Source organism: Anomalospiza imberbis, chromosome 3 (assembly GCF_031753505.1).
Source record: "Anomalospiza imberbis isolate Cuckoo-Finch-1a 21T00152 chromosome 3, ASM3175350v1, whole genome shotgun sequence".
Classification (NCBI taxonomy): domain Eukaryota; kingdom Metazoa; phylum Chordata; class Aves; order Passeriformes; family Viduidae; genus Anomalospiza; species Anomalospiza imberbis.
The window spans coordinates 50,353,134-50,374,283 of NC_089683.1; the positions used below are offsets into that span (position 1 = coordinate 50,353,134).

Here is a 21,150-nt window from a genome sequence, read left to right on the forward strand (position 1 = left end):
ATCAAATATAGATTAGTCTCCTGCATTTGCTTCACCCTTCTATGTAAATATGTAAAAACACAGACTGGATTATTAAGTTTACCTTGTTCAGTCACTCTGGTGACACTGATCCATATGTCAACTTCCTAGAGATCAGTAAAAGATAAGATTAGTAGGGAAATAAAGTTCAAGGGTCAGCACTTTGATAAACAACCAAAGCTGAAGGAAGTCCATTGAGGTGAAATTGCTTAAAACAGACATGTCAAGTAGCCATTTAAATTTCAGGTCTTGGCTTTATAGAGCAAATAGGCAGAGAGGAAAAATGAGCCACACAATACATATATTCCAGTGAATGAGAAGACCATTTATGAGGCTTTTCCTGAGGTTTCCAACTGCTGTGATGCTTCTCTGTCTTTCAACTGACATTTTGCATCTAGGCTTTTTAATCACTTGGACAATACCTCACACAAGAAGGTTTAGCTTCTATCCTTATTGATAGTTCTCTCTAAAGTATTGCTATTGCATCAAGGAGAAGTGAGATTTCATTCCTCTAAGAGAAACAGAGAGCCTTGCAGCGTTTTGCTCATGCATAGCTTTCTACAGAAGTAGAAGGAGTTACAGGGATAATGCCCATGACTGCAACAGCTGTGGGAGCAATTAGAGTGGTAGATACATCCCTGAAATTAAGGGGAGCCACAGGGCTTGTGAGAAACAAAAAGCAATCAGACGCCCTGACTGGGTTTATGTTTAGCAGCTGCTGAGCTCCGCCTTTCACTTTGCTCCTGCTTACTTACCTTGTGTGAGTTGCTTTTCTCTTGACTACCTGAGTAAAGTGCTTTGCCCACTGAGTAAATTTAACTTTAAAAACATATGAATAAACAGATTTTGGAGAACTGTGTAGATTTTTATCTCTGAGAGCAGCTTCTTTTTGACACACAGGAGCACAAGACAGAAGCAGCTCTTGTCAGTGGCATGAATCTTCTGGAATTCCTGCTGGTTTAAAAGGAATTTGGGATCATAGGAGGCAAAGAGGAAAGAAATCTGGTATTCTTTCCAGAGCTGTACATTTCTAATTCCCTTTGATCTTTTGCTCAGCATTTGATTAAATCTTTTTGTGTGTACTGGTATCCCTAATCAGAGGCAGTTTGCAATACCTCTGTCTGAAGTTCTATGCTTCAGTCTGCTTCTAGAATCTTGCAGACCAGAACACCAGGGCTTGGCTGATCATTCATAATCAAGGAGCTATTTAAGGTCAGTTTCTTTTTTTTTTTTTTAAGATTTTCTGAGGCAGTTCTCCAGGTACAATAAATTCTGTATTGGCTCATTGCAATGAAGTAACACTGTAAAATAGTCTCTCAGCATTAATATTACCTTTGTGGTTACAGTGGGAAAGTACCTTATACTCATTTCTCAAGACTGATGTCAGCAGAGTGTTTCAGTTAGAGATATACTTTAAGCATAATCTTAGACCCAGATAACTTAGATCTGAACATCTTTCAAATGTCAGGATGCTTAATCCTACTGTAACTTTCACAGCGAGTCTTCTTTCTGTAATGAGTCAGACACTCAGTTTAAAGATAGTCCTATATGTAAAAGTCCCAGATCTAACTTCCTGCCTTGCTATTCCTTCTACAGATTTAAAACACTGATAATTGAGATTCAGGCTGCACCTATGCTGCTGAATTAAATGATGTCACAGCATTCCCAGGCACTTGTTGATGTAGACCCTGGCACTCTTTTCAGTCAGAATAACTGGCATTTTCTCAAAGCCTTTCCAGGCTCAGTGTGGGACTTCATAAATGCCAGGGACTGTACTTGCTGTGGCAGCTTGGATGATCCAAGCTGAGGGAGCTTTTGGAGGCTGAGGGAACTTAGTAGAAGATGTGGCAACATGTGTCAGCTGATCTCAGAGCCAGAAAACAGGCCCTGGCACATTTCCTTTACTAGTGTAGCTATAGATATGGCCTCAGGGTTTTCAACTTTGGCTCTGTGATTTGTTAGGAAATGTTTTCCTTTGGATAAGGCCATAAGATGAGTCACTTTATCTGTGTATGACTTGCAACTGGGTAGAAGCTAAAGATCTCATGATAATTTTAAATAAAAAACCAGGAAGAGGTCACATGTAACAGGTTATATTTTCTGTCTTGGTTGGTAGTATTTGAAATGCAGGCTTTTACCTAACTGTAGAACTGTTGCTGTTTGGTTTCTACATTTCAGCGTGATTTGCCATATTGGAGGTATGGCAAGCCTGTGGAAAATTCTATTTGATTCTCTTCTGTTCAATTCTGTGTCCACTGCATTTTGTTTTCACAGGATCTTTAATTACAAAATTAATATAATAATTTTGGTGGAGGATCTTGTGAAAATCTGTTCTTAATGCTCAATACTCACTGACATCAAGCAAGAGATAAAGATGGTTTTTATCTCTCATAAAAAGATACCATTGAAACACTGGGAGAGGCACAGATACACAGAATGTGTATCTGTGCCTCTGAGGGATCACAGGGCCAAGCAGAGTTTTACTATTTATGGTGATGAAGTGGAGCACTCAAATTGAAATTCTCCCTTGGTATTCCACTGCAAATTCAAATTGTTTCATGTATTGTCATGTGGATGGTTGATGAGCCAGGTCAATCCCAGCCACCTGGGGGTAGCTCAGGACCATTTTCATGAGGGGTTTGACCCTTTTGCTGGAAGCTGATGAGAGATGTGCTGGAATGGGAAGACACTTAGACACTTTGGTCTAATGCATTCCACAGTGGAAGGAGAGCTGTAGTGTGAGCTCAGGGTGTGACTCGTGTCTAGGAGAATCTTAGGTAATTAAACTACAGTGCCCCCTTTTCCTCAGTTACAACAGTGTCAATCTGAAATTTTAGCAGACTTATATTAGGAGAGAAAAAAAACAGTCCACAGCAAACAGAAAACTTTGAGTGATGTAGTCCATTGCTCTGTCAATGCAAGATTATAGCTCTTGAACATCAGTCTTGAACACATTTACTGGCTCAAATAAAGGGACTTCTATTCCTTCTCTTTGGGAAATTTTCCATTGTTAGAAGTATCTTTCATTTGATGTTTCAAAAAATAATAGCTTCATTTTCTTATTTGCCTTTAGCTTTTCTTCCATAAGGTTTTCTGTGCCTTGTCCTCCAAAAGACGCAAGAGAGAAACAATGGATCCCAAACCAGCTACAACTCAAATATGGCCTCAGTACAAGACCCAGATTTCACAGGTCTGTTTGAAGTGCTGGGATGTAATTATGTCCTATCTGTGCCATCATACAGCTTGATAGCAGCATATAGCTAACACTTCCTCATCTAATTTTAATGTTCCTTACTATGTACAACAAGAAGACGGAACACGTAGGATATTAGACTGCCCAAGCATGATTTGTGGTATTTTCACTTGACTTTGTTTATAGTTAAAGAAAACACATTGATTTAAAACATGACATTAATGGAAATATTTGTAGAAGATTTCAACTTTGGATTCCATGCATTCTTCCTTTCATTCTGCAAGTGTTCCTTCTTCTTTAAGTGCATAACTTCTGAATGACAAGAAAGTAATAAACAAGCCTCACCTCATTTACCAAGGTAAGCAGGATGTTTTCAGAGAAATTACCAGTTTAAACTAATATGCAAGCATAGTGGAAAGGCAGAGGTCTGCACTGTGAGTTAGCAAGTCATCCACCTTGAACATCAAGGCAGCCTTGCACTGAGGATTGCCAACCACTGCCACTGATTGGCAGTAGGATTGCCACTGAAGGGCAGTAGAGTGTCACCAACAGCCTCGTGACAGAAGACAGGACTCGAACAATCAAAGCACTTAACATTTTTTTTTAGAGAAATAGGCAAATTTTAAGTGTTGTGCTTAATTTTGCTTGGTCTATTTTACAGTATTTGCAGACTACCAGTGGCAAGCCAGGGGTGTACCATGTTGAGCTATGTGCTGATAAAAGCATGGTAATGAGCTGTGAGTATTTCGATTTTTTTAAATACCCAACAGGACTTTGTAAATCAGTAATTTAGTAAAAGTTAAGTGCCCACTTAAAAAAGAAATATCAGTGGGCATCAAGTCTCTTGGTGTTGCACACGATGCTCTCACCTTCTGTCCTTATATTCTTGGACACCTACAGATGAAGGATTTACTACCATACATGCCCCTGTGGAAGGAGTCCTTAGTAATGTTTGTGATTCCAGTATTGTATCCCTTTTGCCTTTCTGTAGGCTTATCTGCAGATCTGAAAATATTGTTTGTTTTTGTTTGTTTGCTTGTTTGTTTTAACTTGCACTTAAGTTATGTTGAGGTAAAAATCCAACTCAAACTGAGCCCTTTGCTTTCATTCCCAGGACAACATGTAAGCTTACTGATGTACCTCAGTGAGTTCCTCACATTCTGTTTCCAACTAGGTTTCAGGCACCTGCAATTCCTTGTTTCTGAAATACTGTGATACTTGACCAGAATCCTTCTTCTTACAGAGCCACTGTCATTTAGCAGTAGAGAAAAGCAATACAGAAAGGTATTTGAGACAGCCATGTGAACATTTTGTCTAACCTAATCTCACGCTTCACTGCGAGCAAAGCTAGATAAACTTCTCTTAAAGCACCAGAGCAGAACCTGCTGCCAGCTGCTGAGAAAGGGGTCTATACAGGTGTGAGAGCCTGACTGACTCTCGTGGGTATCTTTGAAAGACTCTGTGTCCTTCCATCCTTTGCCCTCCAACTATGTTTCTAAATACTGCCTTGCTCAATTTACCTATGTGCTGGCTCCTCTTGTAAAATTGGCTTTGGTGCTGCCAGGGCCACGGTGAACTGTATGAAATGGCTCCCTGTTTTACATTTGGTTCTGCTACACAGGACCTGTGCCCAGCCCATGTGCAGCTCTGCAAACCACATGATTAGTGATTAATAGGCGTCTTCCCCAGACATTTCTTCTTCATCTCTGGTTGTCTCTCATTGCTGAAGCTTTCAATTTGTTAAGGAGGGAGGTTAGACATTCAGGAGTGTCCAAGGTGAGGTACAAAGCACTGATTTCAGTGCTGAAGTGTTGAAGCACACATAGTTTGCAGAACAACCCCCCTCCCCCACCCTGCCCCAAAGCAATTGATGAACAATAAGCTGCCAAGGCAGATGGTTCAGGACTTCATTAATCTCACTTTGTGAAGTTGGACGCTGAGGGTCTCCCTTAGATCATGCCACTGGATCAAAAGAGAGCAACTGGTTCATCCTTTCATCTGTTGTTTGCTTTTCCTCTTCTTCAGTGACATAAATTGATGGTCTCTGGCAAAAAGGTAATAGCATCAGATAGTGGTAGTATCATCTGCTGCTCCCAAATCTTTTGATTATCTGACAGTAGTTTAAAGTGCAGTTCTATGCTGAAAAATGATTCTGGAAATGGCATTGTGAGGTTCTGTGCTTATCTTCTCCAAATTATTTCCATATCAGATGCCCTCTGTGAGCAATGAAAAAGACACTTAATTTTGTTCATGTCTGTCAGCCCCCATGAACATAATCTAAACTTGAAGTTCACATTGGATTATTTTCTTCTCCCTGTGATTGCCAGCAATAGGGCACTCAATGGACCGATTTAAGTCAGTTACACCATAGCAAGTCTATCATCTATGCACAGGACCTTATTGCCACCCGTAAACCCCCAGTTTTACTCAGGTGACTGCAGCCTGTTAAACAGCTCTGTTGATGTATGACAACAGGAAATATGTACCATATTCTTGTGTTTTTTAGTATGTGAAAAGGAGTTTTTTGCTCAGTATGAACTACTTGGTCCTGGTTTTCTTGTTATTCTTGTTCTTTTGTACTCTTTTGTAGCCCCCTCTAATCTTGTCATAGATTATACAACCCATTTGATGAATACATCCTCCCATCTCTCTGTAGGTTGTGCAGAACATTTGCTGTTCAAACTGTTCTGCACTTTATTTCTTTACTTGAAGTACTAAAATATGTTTTATACATATATACATACAGCAGTGCATATATTAACAAAAGAGTGCATGCTGCGACATATTTTTCTAATAGCTTTTTTCACAAACTAAGTCCCCAAAATTCTGAAATGCTACCAGAAATGGTAGCATTTGAAATGGTACCAGAACGCAACAGTAATTCTTCAGCAGTCAAGGAGCACAATATAAAAGGAAGCTTGTGCAATTAAAGTAGCATTTCTTTCTTGATGGATAGTTGATCAGATTGTGAAGAAGAAAGAATACAAATCTCTTAAAAATCAAACAAACCACATTTTTGAAAAAGAAGGATCCAGTAGACCTTGTCTGGCTGCTAACTTGCACTATTCAGGATGACCAGTTAAACTACTGTGTGTTGATTAGTTCTTCACTAAATTAAGTGTACTTAAGGATGCATGGAAGAAATGGCAATATGCCTCCTGAATTCTAGCTGCAGAGAATGCCACCACTATTGCATATAAGAGAGAGAAGAATACAACATACAAACATAAGAAAATAAATGAAGTGATTTCATAAAATTTTACTAGTTTTGGATTCTAGAGGTTTAGCTCTGTTTCTTTCAAATGATGCAGACCCCCCCATGGCAGTCTCCAGACTGGATACTGTCCCAAGTACTTCTTTGAAGGTGGGTCCAGGCTCCCTTTTAGCACATAGATTGAAATCCTGGATGTATGTAATGGCATTTCCTTTCAAGTAGGTCTCTGAGGATCTGTTTGTTGGATAACCTTGCCCAGTGTAAAATGGGGAAGGAGACCAGCTGAAATACCTTCTATTGAGGTCACCGTGTTGCTGTGGGGCCCAGATTTGCACAGTGCAAATTTAATTGTAGGAACTGTGTTGTGTATTGGCTGGATAACTTGATATACAAAAAACTCACAAAGCACAGAGCCCATCAAAAGGAATGCAGGGGAATGGTTTCCACTTTGTTCTGCGATGTGTTCAGAGGTGCAGTGGTTATGGAAGCAGAGGGATATTAAGTCTGCCAGCACAGTGGCCACTGCTGTCTTCCTGACTCCTCCTGAGCATATGTCCATTGCATCTGTGGTGATGGCAATACCACAGGCATCTGTAAGTCACATTACAACTGTGAAACCAAATTGATAAAACTTCCATTGTATATTTAGCTGCTGAAGGGAGTGGTGACGGAAACAGATTCTGCTGTTTCTCATATAACAGTGTTTCTAAACATTAGTCTTTCAACAGGGACCAAAAATAAGTAAAAATGAGAAAGTCTGTCCTCAGATTACTACGTGAGATGGTGTGGAGTCCTATAAAAAATGTTTATGTTCTATGCTGCTCCTCTGGCAAAGACTTACATAACTCACTGGTGGCTCCATCACTCATGAGCAAAGCACTCATCCCAGATGCATGGCCATAAAATCTTTACAGTGTCTTGCAAAGTGTGGTGTGCTATAGAATTTTATAGCTGTTCATTTGGGATGACCACATTACATCATCACATATCCCCCATGAAGATTTTGGCTTACTGCTGCTCTAAGCTAACTAACTTTTACAGATGGTTCCTAGAATAGCTAAAAGATCCCTGCCTTGGTTTTTTTGTCAGCATGAATTTAATGTACTCCTTTTCTTTCATTAAGTCCCAGAGTCAGGCTGCAGAAGAAGTGGAATAGCGCAGTCAATACATGACTGGATTTGCTCTCTAGTTATATCAATCACATTGTCTCTCTCCACTATTAAACATTTAAGCTGTGGTAATGTTTTCATAGCAGAGCTGATAGACAGGCCCAGGCCCAGGAGCAGTGTAAGTGAGACGTATGTCCTGGGCTCTGCTTTGTGTGCTGTTCCCCAGCCCCTGGGGAATCTATATCTCCTAGAGATTTAATGGTGTAAAGCACTTCCATATCCTAAAGAGATACTTTCTGTCTCAATTTTTATTTACTCTCTCTTTGGTTCTTGCTATTTTTCAGGGAGATGAATAATTATTCTGTCCTTCTGTGACCCTCTGAGCCCAGGAATATGCAACCTGGAGTGAAAAAAGAAAAGAAGGAACCCTCCACTCAGAGGCAGCATGAAGTTATTTTGTCCTAGCAAGTTATGACAGTGCATATTCCAACCATGTTTCATTATCTGTAAGATATGAAACCTTGAAATATAACCACTTTAAAGAGTACATTTGTGTTTTAAAGTAAAATAAAAGCAGATCAGGCTAGTAATTTTTAAACAAATTTAGAATTTGTTTCAGAATAAGTATATTTACAACGGCAAAATATAGAGAGGAAGGCATTGCAAATTTAGAACAAAATTGATGAAAAAATTTTCAGATTCAAGGCAGTCTATATCAGGGAAAAAAAACCAATTTAAAACATTTAAACCAGTCTTATGGTCTGACTAATGAACATTCCTCAGCTTTTACCCATAATTAAATTAATTACGTTAGCTAAAATATTAGTGCTAATGGGGGAGATAAGGCCTCTGTGCCAAAATGCATTAACTAAACAGGGCAGAAAAAGTTCCAATTCAGATTTCTACTCATCTCTTAGATTTTTAAATTGTTATTATTTGTTATTATTTTCAAGCTGATTTACCTGGAGTACGTTATTAGGCAATTTGATCTATGAACACTTTGTTACTTCTTATTTCTTGAGCAGTCATTTAAAACAGGTTTCAGCAGACTTTCAGAAGTCCCAGATTAATCAAAATTTGCAATTTTATGCTTGATGATCATAAGTATGCAAGAAAAGGAAATGAACGTCATCCACTGTCACCCAATCATTCATTGTCATCTGGTTCTGACAGCAGGCAGACTTTGAGTTACTGCCATGCATTTTCAGCTGCTGAACAAATGGGAAAATTTGGACACTCCACAGTGCTAACTTACAGATGCAAATGGTGTTGATGTAGTCCAATGAGTGGAATGCAGAGCAATGTTTGTGCTTGATATATTAAATGATCACCACTTTCTAATGAAGAACAGGTCCAGTAATCAAATAAGTAATATTGGTTGTAATTTCATGAGCTAAAGAAGTGAAAATCTGAGACAATTGATCTTTGGGCAGGAAACTTGCAAACTTTCACAGAATTAATAAAATGAAAGCCATCCTTTGCAGTGTTTAGTGCTGTCTAGTGCTGTCTGGTGCTGATGACTGACTGTAATAGATGCTTGAGTCTTAATGAGTAGCTCCTCTGTATGTTTATTTATACTTTCAAGCTACAGTTTATGTATGTCTGGTAATGGTGAAAAATGTCTTCCAGGTGCAGCATAATGTAAATGTGGAAGACAAAGCTCTGAGGGACAGAATTGAATTTTGCAGCTGACAGCTGCATGTGTGATGTCCCCTGCTGGAGTAGTTTAATACAGACCACAATCAATTAATTATGTTTATACTTTGTGGAGAGCACTGCAAAGACTTTTAGGTACAGTAAGAAAAGCAGTTTTGGAAAGGCATAGATGGAAATGCATATATTCCATTCTTAAAATAGCTGCTACTTATATCACTAATATCTTAAATTATCGGAATGAGAAAAATTATATGCCCTCATGTGCACTTTTGCATCTTCCTTCTTTTGACATTTAAGTTGGTGAAAAGAGTGAAAATAATTTGAGTTCAGTTCTTCTGTGAACAGTGTCTGGATGGAAAGAGCATTTTAAAGTTCACTGCTTGTGTCAGTGAATTCCAGATCAGATCTGATTTAATTTACACACAAAATGTAAAGATGACTTAATCTGATATAAGTTTATATTATTTATTTTTAGATGGATATGCCATAACACATCACTGTCAATTGAGGAATCTAATTCCTGATCTTGGGGGGAAAAATCATCTGTGGAGTAATATCCTTTCTTTCCTCACCACATTATTTTCTGCTTATCTATCAACATCCTTTAATGAGGAATTTTGCAGGGAAAATGTTCTGATCATTTTGCTTTGTTAACTGCATTGAGAGGAAGAGGACACTCATTCTCCGACAGAGGTAGTTCTAATGTGATAAAAGAAGTTCAAATCAGTACAAACAGCACCTAATTTGCAGACTTTGCAAGCATCCACCTGAGGATCTAAATCTCTGAACACATGTAGATTTACTCCTCCTTTTTAAACAATTTGCAGCTACTGCATTTTGATCTAACAATAGATATTATCTCTCAAATCGTCCCAGTGTTAACCTATAAATACGAATTATTAGATCTAGCACTTCTCAATACACTGGGATCAACTGCCAGCATGCTACATTTCCAGAACTGGAGGGTTTCTTTGCCCAGAATGCAGAGATGCAGCACTGGGAACCACTGCACCACACAGGGACCTGCAATTTCGGCATTCCAGCCAGACCAAGGCAGAGAGCAGAGTGTGCCAGAGGCTGGCTCAAGCAGCTGATTCGGATATTGGCTGCTTTGTCAACAGTTGTTTTGGCCAAACTGTCTTCAATAGAGATCTGGCCTTGAGCAGCTATTGTGGAACTGCTTCTTTCAATTAGCTCTCCAAAGGGATGCTTCATCCCACACTGAGAGCCCATTTGTGTGGTTTTGGAGCAGTCTAAACTGTCACTCCCCCAGCACTCTCAGTGTAGGAAAAGCTCAGAAATAGGCTAGAAAATATGTTGTGCCTATCTGATGTCCATCCTTCCAACTTAATCACAAGGAAGATGGGATAAAAATATCCACTGTTTGAGTGTTTATACTTTTCTTATGGATTTAGAGGGCTACATGTGTAACACAGTTTGAAACAATGTCAAAATATCAATAAAGAAATCTCCGAACTTGCAAATCCACTTAAATATCTATTTTGCAGGAACTTGTGGCCAGTCTCCAGGCTTGCTCTGGACTACATGGTCTAAATCCTCTTGTTTTAGAAGCCAATTCAGCATTTTTCTCATTCATATTTTATATTTTCTTCATTCACAGTCCTTCCTGTGTTCCACTTTTGTTCTTTAAGGTATCAACTTTGATACCCAGTTATCGTCAGGAAGATACCAACACTTTTTAACCACTCAGATTTGTGATGAACAGGAATGAAAAACTGCCCACTAGCAATTTCCCATTTGCTGTGCACTGCAGTATTGCATTCCTGCCACTGTGAACTGTTCTGTGAGACTCTTAAATTAAACTAATTAATGTGATTTAGGGTGATGCCTGTTTACCAAGCAGGAGTCACAAGAGAGTTTTCTTCTCTGTCCTGTTGCCAGGAGTCTGCCTTCCAGGTAAGAGCCTCTCTGTTGCACAAACGGCTCTTCTCTGTGCTTTTTGTAGCTGGGGTTTTGTGAGAGGAAGGCAGTTTATTGTTCTTTTTTTTTAGTCTCATGTAAATGTACCTTAAGAATTTGAGAGACCTTGGAGATAAAAGTGATATGTTAGCAAAGACCCTCTCTTAGTGGTTTTTGGTTGCTAGGGCTCTTTAAAACCTAGTTTCTTGGGGCTAATAGACTAATAAATTAGATAGGCCAGTTCAGTTTCTTGAGAATTATTGAACTGAGAGGTCTCCAGGCAGAGCTTTTATTTGCACCTGTTTATCTGTGAGGGTTTTTTTCAGATAGTTTTTTAAGGACCAGGAGCAAAAAGTCCTTTTTCTGTCACCTCCCCAAATGAAAGCTGTATTTCCTTTAACCATGGTACTTTCTTGACTCGGCTCTGTTGATAACACTTACTCCTTGTGAATCTTCCCTGGAGATCTTTGTTAGCTTTATTGGTGTTTTCTTTTCTGCTTAACCTTTTAACACTGTCCCCATTTTGGTTATCCTTTTCTCCATGGGCGTTCACTCAATTTCTGCAGTTTAGGCTATAGAACAAAATTGTCCTGGGAAGTGACAAGGCAGTGGCAAGCACTAGGTTATACTTCTCATGTGGACTGTCTTCCATGTCTACATTGTGTTTTGAAGATCTGTAGGATTAGTAATTAATCCATCTGCAAACCATTGTGCTCATCAATGATTCCTCATAAACAAGAATAGCTTGATTAATCCATTTGGTTGAGATTCTTCTATTAAATAGAAGCTTGTTATATATATGGATTTTTGAGCATCTTGCAAATTAATATTTCCATTAGAAACCTGACATTTACTACATAGGTGACAAACCAGGAAACTGCTTTTTGTAATTCTTTAAAAATGGAAATGGATGCAAGAACAGCCTTGATTTGAGAAGCAAGGTGCAGGCAAGTGTGTAAGAGAGGAGCAAATGCAGTGTGATATTTCCCAAGACTATGGTCTAACATATTGCAGCTCCTGAACCATATCGTGTCTTTGGTATTCTCTTCTTTGTTCAATCCCCTTTTAAACTCCTGTGGATTTACTGATTTGTGTGTTCTCCTGCACCTGTTTCTGCCACACTTACTTTTAAATAGGTTCACCATCTTAAGCTGGTGAACTCCGAGCATTTATTTGTTCCTTGTTCACATCTTCATAGTTCTACAGATCCCTTCTGCAATGCACCCTCAGCTGGACTCTGGATATAAGACTAGTAATTTCAGTTCTTTGTAATGGGAATAATTCTGAAAAAGGCTTCAGACAAGTTCTGTAAGTGGCTTCAATGTTGTTTTGCTTCTCTGCTATTTTTTTCTGAGCTCCTTTTTGCTGTGGAGAGTGGCACAAGAACAGTACAGAGTATTCATGAAGAGATGTATGTAGTGGCATACCAAGGTTTACTGTTGTAGGCAGCTCAGCCCCACATAGCTGCTTGCTCTCTTTCCCACAGTAGAATGAAAAAAATAATCAGAAGGGTAAAAGTGAGAAAACTCATGGTTGAGATAAAGACAGTTTAATATGTAAAGCAAAAGCTGTGCACACAAGCAAAATGAAGCAAGGAATTCACTCACTCTTTCCCATGGGCAGGCAGGTGTTCAGCCATCCCCAGGAGAGCTGGGCTCCATCAGGCATGATGGTGACTTGGGAAGACAAACACTGTGACTCAGAACATCTCTCACTTGCTTCTCCTTCCTCCATTTTTGTATGCTGGGCTTGATGCCACATGGTATGGAACATGCCTTTGGTCACTTGTAGTCAATTTTCCTGGCTGTGTCTCCTTGACAAATTCTTGTGCATCCCCAGCCAACTGACTGGTGGTGCAGCATGAGAGACAGAAATAGCTTTGACTCTGTGAAAGCATTGCTCAGTAATAGCTAAAATTCTCTGTTATCAACACTGTTTTCATCACAAATCCAAAACATACCAGCTACCATGGTAGAATTCTCATAATTCTGAACATTTACTTTGGCTTCTGCTCAGTATCATGCTGATGTTTTCTTTAAATTATTTATTACAAGCTGAAGATCTCAATCTGGCCAAGAGTCAGCTCTAAGCCCTCTCCTACAGATTTAAAACTTAGATCGTTTTTCTCTATTTGTATCCTTCTATATTTGTCTATATTGAATTTCACTGTCAGTGTTTAAAAACAAGGCAAACAGCTTTTAACTACTAAAGCTGTATGTCAATGTACCTTTCCATATCAGAACCTCTTTTTCATAGTGGAACTTGCTTAAAATGGATTGAATAAAGAGACATGAAAACTGGAGAGTACTTAGATGAATTCTTCTGAGTTGCAAAATAATAATAATAATAATAATAATAATAATAATAATAGTAGTAGTAGTAGTAGTAGTAGTAGTAGTCTTCATGAGGCATTAAGGTGGCACAACCTGTGGGAAAAAAAGCAGGTAAGTAAAGAACCATTATAGGTGAGTTGTGATGCTAGGAGTATGGACTTGCCGTAGGAGTAAGGGAGTATAGGGCCATGAAGATTTCTGGAGATCTGGATATCTTCAACTGTACTAGAAGAAAACGTGGCACTAGTTTTGTGTTGTGTTTTGGGGATTTTTTTCTCTCTCATGAAAAATCTGTCATTCTGTGACTCAACACCCATGTGAGTGTGCTTGTTGCCCACAGCCAGGAGGTATTTCCATGAGGTGTTGAGGTTCTGTGACTAGCATGCCTGAATGCTTTGAGGCACAAATTCAGGCTCTGCTAGTTACGGCAAAAAAACTTTCTTAGGGGCATGCACACCTCCCACTGTGTTGGACAACAGCTCCTATAAACATTAACAGGTTTAAAACTGTGTCTGCGTGACTCAGCTTTCCTGTATGGCTGGGAATACCTGTGACCATAGCAGAGTGGCATTTGGCTTTGCAAAAGTGAAATACAAAATAGAGTTGGGATTACTGACATGGCAACAGCTTGACATCACACAGACTGTAATGATTTGTTGCTAAGTTCTCAGAAGAAGATGCTGCAGACATTGTGTTCAGACCTAGTTATTAACCTGTGTGTCTCAGTGACACGATACACAGAAAGCAGTTATGGCATCGCATCTTGGTGCCTCTGATGCCCTTCAGTCTTTCCATCTCAGTCCACAGTCCTGTGACTTAGGGGTGCTTGTGGATGAAATTAAATGGAATCTTCAGGGCTGTGTTGGATCTTAAAGCACAAGAACACACAGCAGGCTAACAGGTCTGAACAAAGGGGGAATGTGGTGTTGGAGCATATGTCTGACTTGTGTGCTGTGCTGATGATGCACCTGCTTTCACATGACTACTCAGATAAAAATGATAAATAATTTGGTTTTAAAATGTATTGTTTTAAACAAATGAGAAACTATCACAGCTGTTGAGATAGTATCTAGTACTCTTGTGTCTAGTCACTACTGCACAAAAAAATCATAAAATTATGTAATAAAGGGAATAAAAACTTTCCACCTGTGGGTGCCATCTGGTGGTGAATACTCTGATCCTGATCCAGCAAAGCTCTTGGATGCATGCCTGTTTCTAAAGTATGAACGCCCCTTCTAAGTATGTGGGTGTGTTACAAAGTCCCACACAATGGGGTGGGCATGTTGGAAGAATAAATCTAAATGCAGATCCTCCAGCTGAGATTCATTAGATATTTGCCCTGCAAACAAACAAAGACTTGTAAAAGCCTTGGTGAGGATAGAGCAATTATTGCTCACAGAAAAACTGAAGAGCAAGGCAAGGAGCCATATTCTAAAGTCCCAAGACAGAGAGGAAAGCACAGAAGTGCTAGGAATATAAGCACCCAGTCATTTTGATACTGGTACCTTTGCCAAAAATACAAATTTTTGCTCTTGTGAAAACTCAAAGTACAATTTGAAAGTGTCTGAGTATTAATTATGTAGATGTGTCCAGAGGGAGCTATGCTTAAGTGTTGCACTGGCTCAACATTGTGCCTGGGCTTGACTGTCCTTCAGCAGCTCATAGGCTCAGGCATGTGTTACTACTCCAAGTTGGGCAGGAGTGAGGATCTACTGGAGGGCCTGAAGGCTCTGCAATGGGATCTGGACAGACTGGATAGATGGGACAAGGTCAACTCTATGAATTTCAACATGGGCAGGTGCCATATCTTGCACTTGGGTCTCAACAACCCCATGCAAGTCTCCAGGCTTGTGAGAGAGCAGTAGAAGATCTGCCTATTGCATAAGGACCTGGGGGTGCTGGTTGACAGCCAGCTGAACATGAGCCGGTGTGTGCCCAGGGGGCCAAGAAGGCCAAAGGCATCTGGCCTGTATCAGCAATAGTGTGTCCAGTGGGACCAGGGCAGTGATCTTCTCTCTGTACTCAGCATTGGTGAGGCCTCACCTCGAATCCTGTGTTCTGTTTTGGGTCCCTCCCTACAAGAATGACATTGAGGTGCTGGAGCGTATCCAGAGAGGAGCAACAGAGCTGGTGAAGGTCTGGCTAACAAGGAGCATCTTGAGGGAGCTGGGTATGTTTAGCCTGGACAAAAAGAGGCTGAGGGGAGACCTTATTGCTCTCTACAACTACCTGAAAGGAGTCTGTAGTGAGGTGGGGGTCAGTCTCTTCTCCCAGGCAACAAGTTACAGGACAGGGGGGAATTGCCTCAAGTTGTGCCAGGATAGGTTCAGATTGCATATTAGGGAAAAATTCTTCCAGGAAAGGGTTATCAAGCATTGGATCAAGCTGCCAAGGAAGTGGCTGAGTCCTCATCCCTGAAAGAATTTAAAAGACAGATAGATGTAGAGCTTATATACATGATTTAGTGGTGGGCTTGACAGTGCTGGTTTCATGGTTGGATTTAGCAATTCCACAGTTGATGATTCTGCTAGTGGGGGCTCCTGGTTCCAGAAACTCAGGCCTCTCTCCTCACCTGTCTATGAAGATCTGAACATCTAAAGAAATACCTACATGCCTTCAGCCAGCCCTCTCCCACCTGTGCTCCAGCTGGCCAGTAATGGATAGTGTGAGAGGCTGCTGCCTTGTATTTCTCATCAGCATCTGGTGGAAGAAGGGCCCTGCCTTCCTAAGGCTGTACACAGAGGAGGTGAGACACTTGAGATATAATGATTTTGTCTGAAGCTTCTGTACCAGCCCTTCTGCTGGAAAAGACTGAGGACAATGACTTTCAGCAGAGGGACAGCAGGTCAGAGGCTTGGGAGGAGGGAAGGGCAGGATGAGGGGCCAAGCTCCTAGCTGGCACAGGAATTTGGGAAGAGACCATCTATCCAGAGCAGTCTGCAGGTTCTTCCAACCTCCCTCATCCATTGCCTCCAGGCTCAAATGCTGCTGTAAAGTGCTGCAACAGAGGGTCTAAGGAAGGTTTTATAGCAAGATATGAGATTTTTTTACCTCATTCAGACTGAGCAGAAAATTCTAAGATTAGAGAAGAGAAAAAGACTCTGAATTTATTTTCTTTCTCTACCAACAAAACAAAGTTTTATCTTAATTTCAGCCCTACATGCATGAATTTAGTATTCAGGTGAACAGTTCTCCTGAACTGTATTATCTTGGTGCAGCTCACAATCCCGTAAACTAGAAAGCACTAGATATCATTCCCCCACAGAAAGCACAGTGGGGAATAAGCAAATAAAGTTGAAACAGATAGAGATCTGAGTATTGATCTCTGCTGGTGTTTCTTAATAGAGCGTAACTCCAAAGGAATATTGTAGTCATTGATGGAGGAGAAATCGAAATAATCTGGCTATCACTTTACATGTCTCTGTATTAGAAGGGTCACGTAGGCTAAAGAGTGCTAGGGATTTACACAAAGTAACAGTAGATTTTCAGGAGAGCATATGGATTTACAGCTATAGAAAGCACTTAGCAGGGACTCCAGTTGGGCTCACACAAGCTGTGGTTTTCTGGTGAACTTGTGGCAGCTCCCCCATGCTTCTCTGCCTACCTAAAATGTGTGTTATCTCACAACTACCAGCTATGGGGTGCCCCCCAAATGATTGAGCTGAAGTTAACACTGGCATTTTCCTCCTAGTACCAGAAGCCACATGTGAAAGACAGTAATTTTCAAATTTCTTTTTTTTTTGGGAATATCACTTTCATTACATAATTAATTCATGGTAGTTCCTGGAGTTGCAGTTGTATCTGAGAAATAAGAATAGAAATGACATTTTCTGACTCAGTATTGGTCGTCACCACTCTCACAGATAAAAAGGTTTTATTACAGCTTTATGTCTGCTCAAATCACAGAATCTGTGGTTGTAGTAAGGCAAAATGGATTCTGCCTCTGTTAGCAATTTTATCAACAATTGCTAATAGAGTTTCAGACATAAGACAGATTTCCAAGGTAGACATTAACACCTTGAAGACATATGCAGTTTCATACCTGTAATTTAGAGTGCATTTTGGCTCACAAAATTTTTGCAATGTGCAATAAATGTAAGCATTTCAGATCAACTTTCAGTTGAAGTTTTCAGAATCAGCAGCTAGGAAAAAAATTATTTTGTGCTTGTACTTTGAGAAAATTCTGATCTGAAAGCCCTCTGGACACTGTGAATACTGGGTAAGCATGATGCTGTTACTTTTAACTGTGCAGAAACATCACCCTGATGGTTTACATTATTCATGCAAAAAAGACTCTGTAAATGCTGTCTCCTCCAGAGCCTCTTTGAGAGGAGGCTTCAGTTATGCCTAGGAACCCTGCAGGCTCTTCCTCTTGGATTTCATTTGCAAGGAAATTTTGAGAGTCTGCCTCACTTTTGAGGGAGGAGGTATTCCTACAGTCACTAGTAGAAGCCCTGTTGAAGGCACAGGAATTACGTGTGGGCAGAGAATACTGACTACACTGGAGTAGTATTTCAGAACCTAAAAATATGTTTAACCTTCCAGCCACAGAGGCAGCCTGCAGAGTTGAGATGAATGCCTTTTCAGCTCGAGAGGCTTATGAGAAAAAATCACATGTTTAATAATCTGAATCATGCAACAGAAGGCATATGTGGTTGGTGTGCTACAGGATGTGTGCTATCACATTGTGTGACAATTCTGAATTCCTTTATATTTATAAATCTGTAATTCACTTAGGGCACTAGAGTAACATCCCTGTTCTGAAAACTGCACTTTCTAAGTTGACCCAGTGGTGGTAGGGAAGACAGGGAAGGATATGGAACAAACAGACAAAGGTTAAGGATAATTAAGTTGCAAGGCAAGAATAAATTCCAGTACCAAATCTCAGGCAAAGTTCTTTATCAGGAAAGTCCTTCTTTCCTGTCCTTTTACATGTTTTTAAATTCATTGGGGTTTTTTGGTTGGTTGGTGGTTGGTTGGTGGTTGTTCTTTTGTGCCAATAGCAGCATTCTAATCCTGCCACTGGCTGTAGACTTTAGCAGCCTATAATCCCTGAAACAGCATCATACCAAGAAATATGAACATGGTACCTCCCTTTAAGTAATTTTCTGAATGTGAGAAAGCAGTGGGCTGTAAATATTAAGTCTTTACTGAAAACATATTAGTGCTACTGACTGATTAGGGACCTGAGGAAACACTACCAAAAACTTAACTGTAAATTTCTGCTTAACCCCCTTTGTTATAATATGCTTTAGGTATTGAAATTTATTCCTGCATTGAGGCTTTCCTTGCTTCTGACCATACAGAACAGCCTGAAGCTCCATTTGCTCTTTTTTTACTACTTGAAGTCAACTTGCACTGCAAGAAAGTGAAGTCTATTTTTTCCTAAGCTGATATTGAAACATAGGTTATGGAATAACCAATTTTTAAATTGTATTTCATACATCATTGACTAGAAATTCTCATGACTTCATTGCAATCCTGATCTCTTTTATTAAAAGGCATTCTCTCAGTCCCAGTGTGAGATCTTTCTGTATTGTGAGTTATACACTAAATATGTGTGCTAATCCAAATGAAACTAACTTCTCTTGAGTAATTTTATAGCCTACAGTCAGTTGAATCTGAGCATAAGGTAAAGAAACTGGATTAATGTACTGCTCTCTTTTGACTAAAATAAATAATTAATGTATTCCTCTTCAAAACAAAAGTATTTATCCTTCAAGACCAGCTGGAAAGGATTGCTTTTAATGAACCTGCTTGATTTTTTTCTTGTTTCCCTTTAAAAAATAACAACTGGATTTTTGTGAGCATTCACTTGTGTTCTGTAATGTGATGGCACACTTTTGTCCTTTACATAGTGTAGTGAGATTTCTATACGTAATCAAAGCCACTAAAATGTTATGGGCATTAAATTTATGTTAATGATCTGATCATGAATGCAAGGAAGACAATAGCCTGTCACTTCTTCATGAACTGAGCTGACAATTTTGCTGTGCTTGGGGTATGAAACAAAAAAGCTTTAAAGATGTTGTCATTAGTAAGATTTATGGCTGCAAAGGCTGTGCTGACATAGACCTGTTAGGATTACAATTGGATGTAAAAGATCATCCAAAAGAGTACATTTGCAGGGAATTTATCTAATCAAATATGGGGAAGGTACACTTTTCAGAGTCACACAGGCGGAAAAGATTCTGTTCTCCTGCAGTGCAATTTACATATGGTGCTAGCGGTCTTGGTGATTCTTCCATAAGTACAGATATACTTTGTTTCTCTGTAGCACATTATTTTTTCACCTTTAGCCTATAAATAGAATATATATGTTAAATGTGCGAGAATTTGTTTATACTCTCATTTATATTTCAAGATGATTTAGTGTCACGTGTGGCTAGAATCCTTGACCAAATAAGAGAGTTCATATTCCACAAGATACTTTTTAAGATTAGTTCTGCTTTCATTCATAGGGATACTTTATGACTAAAATTATGTATTCTATCATGCTGAGTAACAGTGCACGTCCCTGACAGCTTTAGGATATACACTTGACATCCCAGATGTAGGCAGGAGCATCTGACTGTCACTGAATATTGAATTTTGAAATAGTTTTTGTAATCCAAGAAGATTAATTGCTTCTGTGAGTAATCATCTAAAAGAACTAAGATCATATTAGAAAACAAATAGTGAGGATTATCTTTTTTATGTTTCAGGGCATAGACTAATCTATTTGGGGAAAAAATACAGCTCAGTGACATATTATTTCATAATTGGTCTTATTTTGCATAGGTTTTTTGTTTTTTCCCCTTTGGAAACACTCAGCCAGTGCCAAAAGCAAGAGTCTATTCAAACTTTAGGCTTGCATGAAGACCAGTCTTTTGTCATTTTGTGTAAGGAATGCATATTCTTCACTGCATGTATATCTGAAAGCTATGGATTTACAATAATTGCTTGTGGAATTGCTTTTCTAATGACTAGTTCTATGAATTTATGTTCTTTTTAGATGAAAATAGAAGGGAAAAAAATGCAGGCATTTTCTTCTAGAATCCAAAGACTATGTACTAAGTGACTGGAAAGCATAACAGTGGAACACAATCCAATTCAGCTTTAATCATGGCAAGCAAAGTTTTTCTCTGTCTCATTGCCATTGCCTTCTGTGATAGAGAAGCAAAATGCAGGTACTGAAGATATTTCTGACTGAAGTACTGCAATCTGTGTTAAATGGGGCACCAGACTCCTTTTGCATTTTTAAATTATGAAACTGCGAAAAATTAATTCATATTCTACTCCAAACTGGGAAAATGAAGGCTGCAGGTCTGTTTTCTCACCTAGGAAAAAATTTTGGGGAGAAAGTATATATCCTTTAGTCAAAGTACTGTATAGGACTGTGCATAAAACTGTATCTCTTGAAGGTATAGAATACCCATGATGAAGAAGCCTTTTGAGGCATCTACAAGGAGTTTTAGTCTGTGTGAGTTTAAAACTTAGAAAATGAGTACAAATGTGATAAACTGTCATTCATCTCCTTGGAGTTACTCTGTAATTCCTCCCATCTTTTCTTCAGACCTATTTTTTTCCCAAAGAGTTATTCCAATGCATTTTGATTCCTTGTGTGAATGCCCATGCCATTCTATAAGTGTCTTCTCTTTCAGTTCCATTTCTAATTTAAACCTCTTTCCAATTTGTATAAGTTGTGAATAAAACCATTTGGTTTTA

General features: G+C 39.3%; 1 long non-coding RNA gene across 1 annotated transcript in view; it reads left to right on the forward strand.

Moving 5' to 3' along the window:
• Window positions 1-784: 784 nt before the first annotated feature.
• LOC137470741 (uncharacterized) overlaps window positions 785-21,150 on the forward strand; it is a 514,479-nt gene continuing 494,113 nt past the window's right edge. The window contains exons 1-2 of the long non-coding RNA XR_010997231.1: window positions 785-1,230; window positions 3,092-3,208. This is a non-coding gene — a long non-coding RNA (uncharacterized lncRNA). The remainder of the gene's footprint in view (window positions 1,231-3,091; window positions 3,209-21,150) is intronic.